The sequence below is a fragment of the Zootoca vivipara genome, chromosome 7 (assembly GCF_965207765.1).
Source record: "Zootoca vivipara chromosome 7, rZooViv2.hap1.1, whole genome shotgun sequence".
NCBI classification, from domain to species: domain Eukaryota; kingdom Metazoa; phylum Chordata; class Lepidosauria; order Squamata; family Lacertidae; genus Zootoca; species Zootoca vivipara.
Window position 1 is genome coordinate 93,890,161 of NC_142590.1, and position 10,477 is coordinate 93,900,637.

The following is a 10,477-nucleotide window of genomic DNA, read 5'->3' on the forward strand; positions in this document are numbered from 1 at the left end:
AATTTAACCCTGCTAACTTGCAATGCTCTTTCATGTAATCTATAAAATTAATCCATTCATTTTTATTTATTTTTATCTAATCTTCCCAGTCAATTTCGCCATATCTGCATAGTCCATCGATTTCAATATCCATTCTTCTTTTGATGGGGTTTTCTTTTCCTTCCAACCCTGGGTATATATCATTCTTGCTGCTGTCTTCGCATAGATAAACAGGACCAAATTTCAGGAGTCCTTATTCCCCCACCCTCAGTTCGTGGTTGTGGAGTCCTGTATCACCAGCAAAGCAGCACAACAAGCAGGTAAGGAGGGAGAAAAGGAAGGTGTGCAGCTTGATCGCCTTGATGGAATCACTCTTTTAAATGCACCCCTTTTCTTCACCTGCTGGTATTTCTTTTGCTTAGAAAACCCAGGTGGTTAGAAAGTTTCAGTTTAGTTTTAGTCTATTGTTATTGTGACTTTTTGAAAGTCTTAAATTATTGCTGTTCTTTCCCCCTTTCTTATAATTCTGTCTTTTTTGTAAACTGCTTTGAGGTGGGTGGGGGTTTTCTTTTTTTTGTTTCCTTTACAATCAAACGGTGTATAAATTTTATGAAATATAATAAATAAATCAAAAGTCAACAAGAGCTCCTTGGAGAGTAGGGGGTTAACAGGGCCAGCCCTACGGCCAGGCTGGGTGGCGAAGGGCACCATGGCGCCGCGAACTGCGCCCGCCCGCTGGCCGGCCGGTTCTGCGCGCAGCTGCGCCCACGGCAACCGTGCTGTGCCTGCCCGTCCACCGCGCTGGGAAACGGGGCGGGGGGCGCCGGAGGGACCCGTCGCTCCATGGCGCCAGGGGCACTTAAGACGGCCCTGGGGGTTAACAAGGCCTCCCTCCCTCCCTCCCTCCCTCCCTCCCTCCCTCCCTCCTTTTATGCAAAGCAGCAGAAGAGCACCTGGCTTTGGGCAGATCACACATGCACAGAAGCTCAATAACCACTCTGAGCTGGGGGGGGAGGAATGACTTTGAGGGGGTGAGAGGCTTTTGATTTGTATATCAGCAGAGTGTCAGGAGAGGGCCAACTCTGTATAAGAAGGGAGAGATAATGGCAAGCTTTGGTACCATCAAAGGCAGAGGTAATGGTAAGCTTTGGTACCATCCCCAGTGTCACAGTCCGGTCGGCGGGCGAGTGAAGCCCTGACTGAGGACGTCAGGACCAGAGGCAAGATGGTGATGTAGAAGCAGGAACAGGTGCAGGGCTGAGGGTCCAGCAGCAGGCAGTCGCAGGGTCAAGGAGCAAGGCAGAGGTGAAGGTCTGGGAGTCAAGGAGCAAGGCGTCGGCAAGGCAAAGGTCCAAGGGTCGAGGATCAAGGCATCGGCAAGGCAAGGGTCCAAGGAGCAAGAAGTCAGCAAGGCAAGGGTCCAAGGGTCGAGGATCAAGGCGTCGGCAAGGCAAGGGTCCAAGGAGCAAGAGGCCAGAGGCAACCAGGCAGGGATAGCGTTGCTGTGGCAAAGAGCTGAATGAAAATGCTGAGCTTTTTATCCCTCCCAGCTCTTGCCACCAGGTGCAGTGAGGTATCAAGTGGCCTCACCTGGGTGGCCACTCCTTGCTTCTCCAGCACAAGCTGAGGCAGGCCCCAGTCCTGCAAAGCACTACAATGCCCCAGAGCCTGACTCCTGCCCATACTCTTGACACCCAGGTTCACAGCACAGAGCTGGATGCATTTAGGATGGATAGCTTTGCTGCATGGAGATCCTGGCAAGTGGGCAGCTGGGAGACGGAAAGCCCAGGAGCTGGAGAGAACAGTCAAGGTGGAGGAGAGCAGGTTGGAGGCTGTGCACAGGACTGGATCCTGAGAGAGGACTTGGAGAACGAAAACAGCAGAGAATGAAGCGGGACCAGGACAACAGACCCTTCCAGTCAGAGCCGTCTTTCCCATAGGGCTTAGTGGTGCGTTGCTCCAGGGCGCTGGCCTCTCAGGGGCACCCCAGCAAGTGGGGGAGCTGTGCAGCTTTGCCGGCGGCCTCCCCTTTCCCTGCACGCCCACCAGCTGCACCCCACCAACCATAAGGCTGGCGGGCGTGCAGCTTCCCTCCCAAGCCTGCCAAGCCTCTGCGGAGATCGCTCTCCCACAGCGGCATGGGGGAGAGTTGCAGGGGGCCCCCCCTGATGGCTGGCAGTGCGCAGCTAAGACCACCCCAACACTATCCATGTTAATTTGGGGGCGCTGGGTGGATATTTGCACCCTGGCGCCCCATCTGCTAAAGACAGCCCTGTTTCCAGTGTCCCTGTTTTCAAGGGACAGTCCCTGATTTAGAGAAGCCGGTTTCTGATTTGATCCCTGAATGTCCTGGTTTTCCTTAGGATGTCCCTATTTTCATCAGCGAAATGTTGGAGGGTATGGAGTTATGTGACCCCTGAGCCAAGGAGACAAGTAGCTATTCAACCTTGAGAAGAAATCTGAAGGCAGCCCTGTATAGGGAAGTTTTTAAAATGTTGAATGTTTTGTTATGTTTTTGTATACCTTATTTACTCAAATGTAATGTGCACTGTTTTTCACCAGATTTCGTTGCAAAAATTAGTGCGCACATTAGATTTGATGGCGTGTTTACATTAGCCAGCAAATACTTTTTTGGTTTCAAGGCTTTTAAAATTGAGGTGCGCATTAGATTTGATGGTGCATTAGATTCACATAAATATGGTATGTTGGAAGCCGGCCAGAGAGGCTGGGTCAACCCAGTCAAATGGGTGGGGTATAATAATAATAATAATAATAATAATAATAATAATAATAATAATGGAATAAGATTCCCCCTATTTTCATCAGAGAAATGTTGGCGGGTATGGAACAACTGTGGATGGGGTGGGCAGCAGGGTCACCAAAGGGTTAACACAAGAGGGGAAGATTGGTGAAGGTCTCCAGGCTATAAAAAGGAAGGGCTTGCAGGGAGGGGGAGCGAAAAGGACAGGTGCAAGAGGAGGAAGAGGGGTGGCCACCAAGTGAAGAAGTGGGACTCCCAGAGGAGGAAGGCAAGAGGGCACTCTCAGCGCCACCACGAGGCCCAAGCCAGGAGCCAGAGGTGGTGGGAAGGGCCATGGGAGACCCTGCTTCGCAGGTGGGAGGTAGACCAAGGAAGGAGATGGCTCCACAGCGAGGGGCATTTGGTGCCCCTTCATCTAGAGAAGTTGTGGGGAAGCTCTGGCACTCCAAATGCTGCTGAGTGACAATGCCAATCAGCCAGGCAGTGTTGGCAGAGACTCCTGCCTCAACTCCTGGAGAGTCATTGCTTCCGGTCAGTGTACAATACTGAGCTAGATGGACCAGTGACCTAACTCAGTATAAGGCATCTTCCTATGTGCCCCTGTGCTTTTCCTTGGTGCCCTGTGGCTGTGGCTGGAGCAGGTGGCTCTCCCAGCCCTGCGAGCAGAGGGTGGAGCCTGGCAAGGACTTGAGGCAGCTGAGTCGCGTTGCCTCATCATTCTTTTATTTCTCTGTGTAAATAATTTACTTTCCAGCGAGTGAGAGAGGAGGGAAGGCCTTCCAAGCCCTGCCCACTCCTATAAACCACCCAAATGTAGAAAACACAGCCAGGCATCGGATTTGCATAGATTATTGTTCCGCGCTGGTACAAGAATAGGTGGCGAAGCCTTCAAATATCGTATTAGAGACTATTAAGCTTTGATTTTATTGTATCCTCTTATGAAGGGGAACTCGGCAAAGCGGTGATTTGCGATGTGCTCCTCGCACTTTGCAGGGAGGGGGGACACGAATTCTTCACCCTCAATATGTTGCGTGCATAATGTATGCAAACAGCCTTGCCTAATGCAGCATTTATGGGTCCTCACCATTTATATTTCATGGCCCACACTCTTGCATTTTACTTTCCCCTATTAACAGAGAGAGATTAGACCACTTAACCAGAAAATCAGGGAGAGCAATGAATGCATTTTTAATAACGATAAATGTGCGTCCCACTGCAAAATAGGGAAACGGGGAAGAAATAAATTTAGGGATTTAATCTGACCTTTATATATATATAAAGTCAGCATCCTTCAAGCTCGGTGAGCAGTTGCGGCATCATCGAAGTCAGTAACCGACAAGTCCAGGGAGATCTTGCCGCCCAACCTCCCTCCTCACTGGCCTAGGAAATTACGGCAGGAGATTGCTGCGTCCAGCCAAACAGAATGTATAAATTGGATTCATATAAGCTGAAATAATGTGCAAGGCAAGGTTTGCTTCCTGGCGCCTTAACTTCCTGTTGCAATCCTCTGCTCTCCAATAATTTGCAAACCGCCCTTTGCTTGGGATGGTTTTTGTCCCCTCCTTACATCCCAGAGTAAAAGGGCCACACAAGGCAAGGCCACCAGGTCTGGGTGTGGGCCTAAAGGGAATTCCCCAGGCATTCCAACTTGAGGGTGCCATGGCAGAAGTGGCAGAAGAGAGGTGGGCTATAGATTGGGCTTTCCCCCCAGCTGGAACTCCGTTCTGGCACCTCTCAGCTGGGTCCTGGCACCATGGACTTTCTAAGAGAATGAGGGAGGGGTTCAGAGTGAATTTTTTTTCTATATAAAAAAATAGCACTGACTCTAGAAATCCATGAAAATTAAGAAAATGGAGGGCAGGACAGCCAAAGCATGTTAGCTGGGACCAGCTAAGTGGAACCTAGAAACCAAGGGGGAGGAAGTTCCCAAAGACAGCAAAAATGGGAAACAGCTATCTTATTTGGCTGAATTTTGAATTGAATTTTGAATAAAAATTATTCAGGGTCTCTTCAAAGAAGAGCAATAAGCCCTCATGTAGAGCCATGTGGTGCAGTGGTTAGAGTGTCGGGCCAGGACCTGGGAGAGACCTGGGTTCAAATCCCCACTCAGCCAGGAAGCTCACTGGATGACCTTTTGGCTCAGCCACTCACTCTCAGCCTAGCCAACCTCATGGGGTTGTTGCGAGGATCAATGGGAACTGCACACCACCTTGAACTCCATGGAGGAAAGGTGGACTAGAAATACAACAAACAAACAAACAAACAAACAAACAACTGCACGGGTCCCATGTTTTTTAAACTTCCATTGGGGTTTGGTGGTAGTAGAAGCGCCCAATGGTCTTTCATGGCACCAGCCAGATCCCTCCATATCCTTCAACCCCAAAAGGAACCACTCAGCTGCGTCTGCCCACTGGGGCTCCCTCTTTCATCTCTCTCTCTCTGCTAGACAGTGATTCATAAGTGATGCATTTTGCATCTGGCAGCAGGGAAGGGGGCAGCTGCAATTAGCCATAACTATTTCATTTTAGTCAAGCGTCCCATTATAATTTGCATTTCACCTTTTAATTGCACGGTGGAGAAGATGGGAGCCGACTGCCTACCAGTTGCAATGAGAGAAATATGCCGGAGCTATAAAAAGCCAACGCCAGGAGAGACCAGCCCAGAGAACTTTATGGGGAGATTTTATTTACTGATGTAAAAGCTAATCCGGCTTCTGTGTCTAGGCTGCCTTTGTGCGTTGCTCACTCCCTTTCAGCTGGCTGAGCACTGAGCACCTCTGCCTGGGATCTGGATAAGGCCTGCGCCCCCGGGTCAGAAGGTCCCACCAAGAAGCAAAACCAACCACTTGCCAGTTCCCCCACCACCCCACCCCGCTCAGATCACCCTGAGCAGGCCAGAACCCTGAGGGTGTCCCAAGCAGGGAACCAACACAATGCTCCAGCCAAAACTAGCCCAGGAAGATTGGCTTTTTTTTTTTGAGCCAAAACAGAAAATGCTATCCTGCCACCATGAAAAGTGTGGTGGTGGGGCAGGGGCAGAGGAGGAGACAGGGCCTGTATCTGCCTCTCCTCCCAGCTGGCCCAAGCTGGCTGCCCTGAGGCAACTGCCTCACCATGCTTCCTGGGTGGTCCCGCCCTGGCTTCATCAATGCTGATTGGAGAGATGCAGCGCCTGCTGTGCTTTGCTCAGTCCTTCCAAGGGATAGCAAAATCGATATGTGGCTGTTTGTTTTGCATGCAGCAAATATTTATTTGTTTCATTTCATTTACATTTCACTTCTCACCCTGAAGCAATTTAACAGTAAATAGCAAGTACATTCCCAAATGAAATGCACTTTCCAGAGGGATTCAGGACATTCTAGAAAAAGCCGTTTTTGGTTCATAACGTTGTGACTGTCCCAGCTGCATCACCTTCCAATATAGTTATTTTGCAACCCAGAAAGGCACAGACTCAGCCGGCTGCAACAGAGACCCACCTCCAACCCACCCACCTACCCACAACTCTCCATGGCAGGTCATGGGCTAATCCGGCTGCAGGCAAACATTCTTCACAACACCCATAAAGAGCTGAGAATGAGCAAAATCCACCCACTGAGCCTTCCCAAAGGAAACTGTTGGGTTGTACCCACTGCTACTCCTACCCAGAGTAAACCTACTAGATGAGTGCCATTAATTTCAGTGGGTCTGCTCCAGGGAGAACCTGGTTGGATATTATCCAGATGGGATTGGAGGGCAGCTCAGGGCCAATGCCCAATGAGTATCTTGGCCACAATCCAAAGCAGTCAGGCAATTGAGTCCCAAGTCTTCACACACCACTCTTGGTCCTTCTCCCTGCCAGCTGTGCCCATCCCTGAGGCCACAACAGAAAGGTGGCAAGGAGCAAGAGAAATGAATGTGTCAGAGATCCTTCCTGTTGCCGAAAGGTGAGGACAATTTGCGCATCATGTCACATCAGGACATGTAGCTCAACATCTTAGGGCAGCCTTCCCCAACATGGTGCCCTCTAGCTGGCAGGCAGCCCATCCACCTCAGCCAGCCTCAGCCAACGGGGGTTGTCGCCCAACACAGCTGGAAGGCACCACAATTTTCACCGGGCAGCTCCAAAAGCACAACATTACTCAGTGAGCATTGCAAGGCATGGTGAGCTTTACTGAAGTAGGCTACAATTTCTGGCAAGGTGGTTGGCTTCAGCCCACAGCCCTGGTCTGTCTTCCTTGTGGCAGAATGGTCTTAGATCAGGGATAGCCCTCCAGATGTGGCTGAACTACAGCTGCAGGAGGAGAGAGGGCTCATGCATTCAAATCCTGCTTGTGGGTAAGTAGCAAAGCTATTAGTTACTTGTAGCGTTTCACAACAAATGAAAACTCAGCTGTGTGAGCCTCCCTTGGTTCAAAATTAAAGCACCCCCCCCCATCGTGTTCCCAATAGTGATCAGTCAAAGGTTCTTTGACTGGGTGGGAAAGATGGAGGGCACAAGGAGAAGGGGACGACAGAGGACAAGATGGTTGGACAGTGTTCTCGAAGCTATGAACAGGAGTTTGACCAAACTGCGGGAGGCAGTGCAAGACAGGAGTGCCTGGCGTGCTATGGTCCATGGGGTCACGAAGAGTCGGACACGACTAAACGACTAAACAACAACACAACAACAAAGGTTCTGAGCAGATTTGGTTAGGCTGCTGTGATGCACAGACTTCTAAGGCCCTTTGGCCCAAATCCAGAAAAAGTCTGTGGTGATTAAAATCCCACTGAAATCAGTTGGCCCATTGAGCTTGAAGGACAATGAACTTTCACTAGGATGGGGCCAATAACGACTTTTCTGCAAGCTTTCCGAGCCCCTGATGTTCTCTGCTCTCTCTCACCAGTGGGCTAAAACTCAGCGTGTGCTCAGTGTTCAGGACACGCCATTAGCCTGACAATGCTGCCCGCTTGTGTGGGCACCAGACCACTGCTGAATGTGCCATCTGGATCTCAGCATGAAGGTGCATGCAACAAGAAGCAATCTGCTCCAAGGGCAATCCTCACGCTGAGCCATCTCCACCCACAACATCTGGGGTTCCACACCACCACCAAGAGCAGTCCTTACTAACTGCAGCTACAAAGGCTAAGCTAGCGAACTGCCAGAGAAGTGGACACGGAGCAAAGGATTCAAACTTCAAGAAAGAAGATTCCACCTAAACATTAGGAAGAACTTCCTGACAGTAAGAGCTGTTTGGCAGTGGAATTTGCTGCCAAGGAGTGTGGCGGAGTCTCCTTCTTTGGAGGTCTTTAAGCAGAGGCTTGACAGCCATATGTCAAGAATGCTTTGATGGTGTTTCCTGCTTGGCAGGGGGTTGGACTGGATGGCCCTTGTGGTCTCTTCCAACTCTATGATTCTATGGCCAGCCAGGCATGTGGCAGCCCCATTGTTTATCTGCGCCTTTAAAATGACAGTCCTGGATGAGGCCTTCCATATTTTGCTGGCTTGCACCTCCCATCATCCTTAAACACCAGCTATGAACATAAGAAGAGCCTGCAGGATCAGGCCAATGGCCCATTTAAACCAGCATCCTGTTCTCACAGGGGCCAGCCAGATGCCTGTGGGAAGCCTGCAAGCAGGATTCGAACACAAGAGCCCACTCCCCTCCTGGGGTTTCCAGCAACTGGTATTCAGAAGCATTGCTGCCTCCAACAGTGAAGGCAGAGCACAGCCATCTATAGCCTAATCCTCCTCCACGAATTTGTCGAATGCTCTTTTAAAGCCACCTAGGTTGGTGGCCATCATTGTCTCCTGCGGAAGCGAGTCCCACAGTTTAACTATGAGTTGCGTGAATAAGTTGCCACATTCAAGTTGCCACTAAAAGTTGCCCCCAAACTTGGGCTGCCCCCGTTCCTGCTTGCCTTCTGCCCTCGCTGGGCTTCTGTGTCAGGCTCTGCCTGCCTAGCAGCTGTGCCACGCAGAGGTAGCAGACGTATTAATGATCTATCTCTGGGATCCCAATGCCGATGTTGCATAATTACATTTAAATGGCTGAAACCTGCTAAGAACTTTTATTGCATAATCAAATGTGCTTAAATCATGCTAGGCGGGAGGGAAGGGGGGCATAAATCGCGCACAAAGTTAGGAGCATCTCCAGGTGGGGAGCTAGGCCTGCTCTCCATCCATCTCCGTCTCCAGAAGATTTCTGCCTCCCCAGCCAGAGGGCAAATGGGCCCGTAAGTCATCCGTGGAGGGTTGACTCCGAGGCTACGGCAGCCAGGAAGGCGGCTGCAGAGCTCAGCATCCTCCACCCAGTGATGAAGACCTTCTGCCATCCCCTCCTGTTAGACGAGGGAACGGGATTCTGTAGAAGGGGGAGGATTTGGTCCTCTTGGAAGCTTGGAAGGATGCTGTGGTTTCATTCACCCCATGAAGAGGTAGTGGGCTTGCATTTGCAGTTCTGAGGGTTACCATATTTTTCTGTGTATAAGACGCCCCCTTGTATAAAGTAAAGGTAAAGGGTAAAGGGACCCCTGACCATCAGGTCCAGTCGTGACCGACTCTGGGGTTGCGCGCTCATCTCGCATTATTGGCCGAGGGAGCCGGCGTACAGCTTCCAGGTCATGTGGCCAGCATGACAAAGCCGCTTCTGGCAAACCAGAGCAGCACATGGAAACGCCGTTTACCTTCCCGCTGGAGTGGTACCTATTTATCTACTTGCATTTTGACGTGCTTTCGAACTGCTAGGTTGGCAGGAGCTGGGACCGAGCAACGGGAGCTCACCCGGTCACAGGGATTCGAACCGCCAACCTTCTGATCAGCAAGCCCTAGGCTCAGTGGTTTAACCCACAGCACCACCTGGGTCCCTTCTATAAGACGCCCCCTATTTTGGGGGACTCAAAATTTGGAAAATGGGGGGATATTGCCAAGAGATGTTGAACTTTTGGGGGGGAAGGAATGCCCACAGTTGTTGAGCTTCTTTCGGGGGTGGACGGGTGGATCACAGTTGTTGAACTTTTTTGGGGGGGGAGGGATAGCCGAAAATCATGCACCCGCCTCACCTGTGCTATCGCTCGCGTGCAATTCCAGAAGCCACCAATTGCCAACCCAATTGCTGCAGCGAGAGCAAATCGAAACCAGCCCTTCACAAAGCCACCAATAACACACCAAATAGCCGCTGACAATCTCCTGCTCACAGCAGCAACCAATCACACGTCCACCCAATGCACTACCCATGTATAAGACGCCTCCCAATTTTTAAGAAAAAAAGCTCATCTTATACACAGAAAAGTATGATGTATTCAGATTGACACTGATGCAGAAGGACAGAACACACACCCACACCCCAACACACTTCCAGAACCTTGGGCATTCATAAGAACATAAGGAGAGTCTGCTGGAAACTGCAGACTGTCACTCTCCTTCCTAGCAGCTAGGTGTGTGAGATGGGGGGTAGCTCCCCCCCCCCAATTTCTTCTATGGCACGGAGCAACTTCTTTGGTTCGTCCAGTCACCTTGGAGCAGCAAGTGTGAGTTTCCCCTTTGCACAGCAGGTTGGTTTCCACACATGCGACCCGACACCCCTCCCTGTCCCCCAGGCAAGCAAGAAGGAGGTGTTGTCAGAGGCCAAGGTCAGATTCCAGCAGGCAGTAAAGCCCCGAAACTGGGCGTGAAGCAAAACTGGCAAGGGGCAGGGGGTGGCCTGGGGAGAGGTGGTGTGGCTGGGAAAGGGGTGAGGCCCTGGGAATGGCCAAATGGACCTGATGGAGAGGCCTGGAGTGC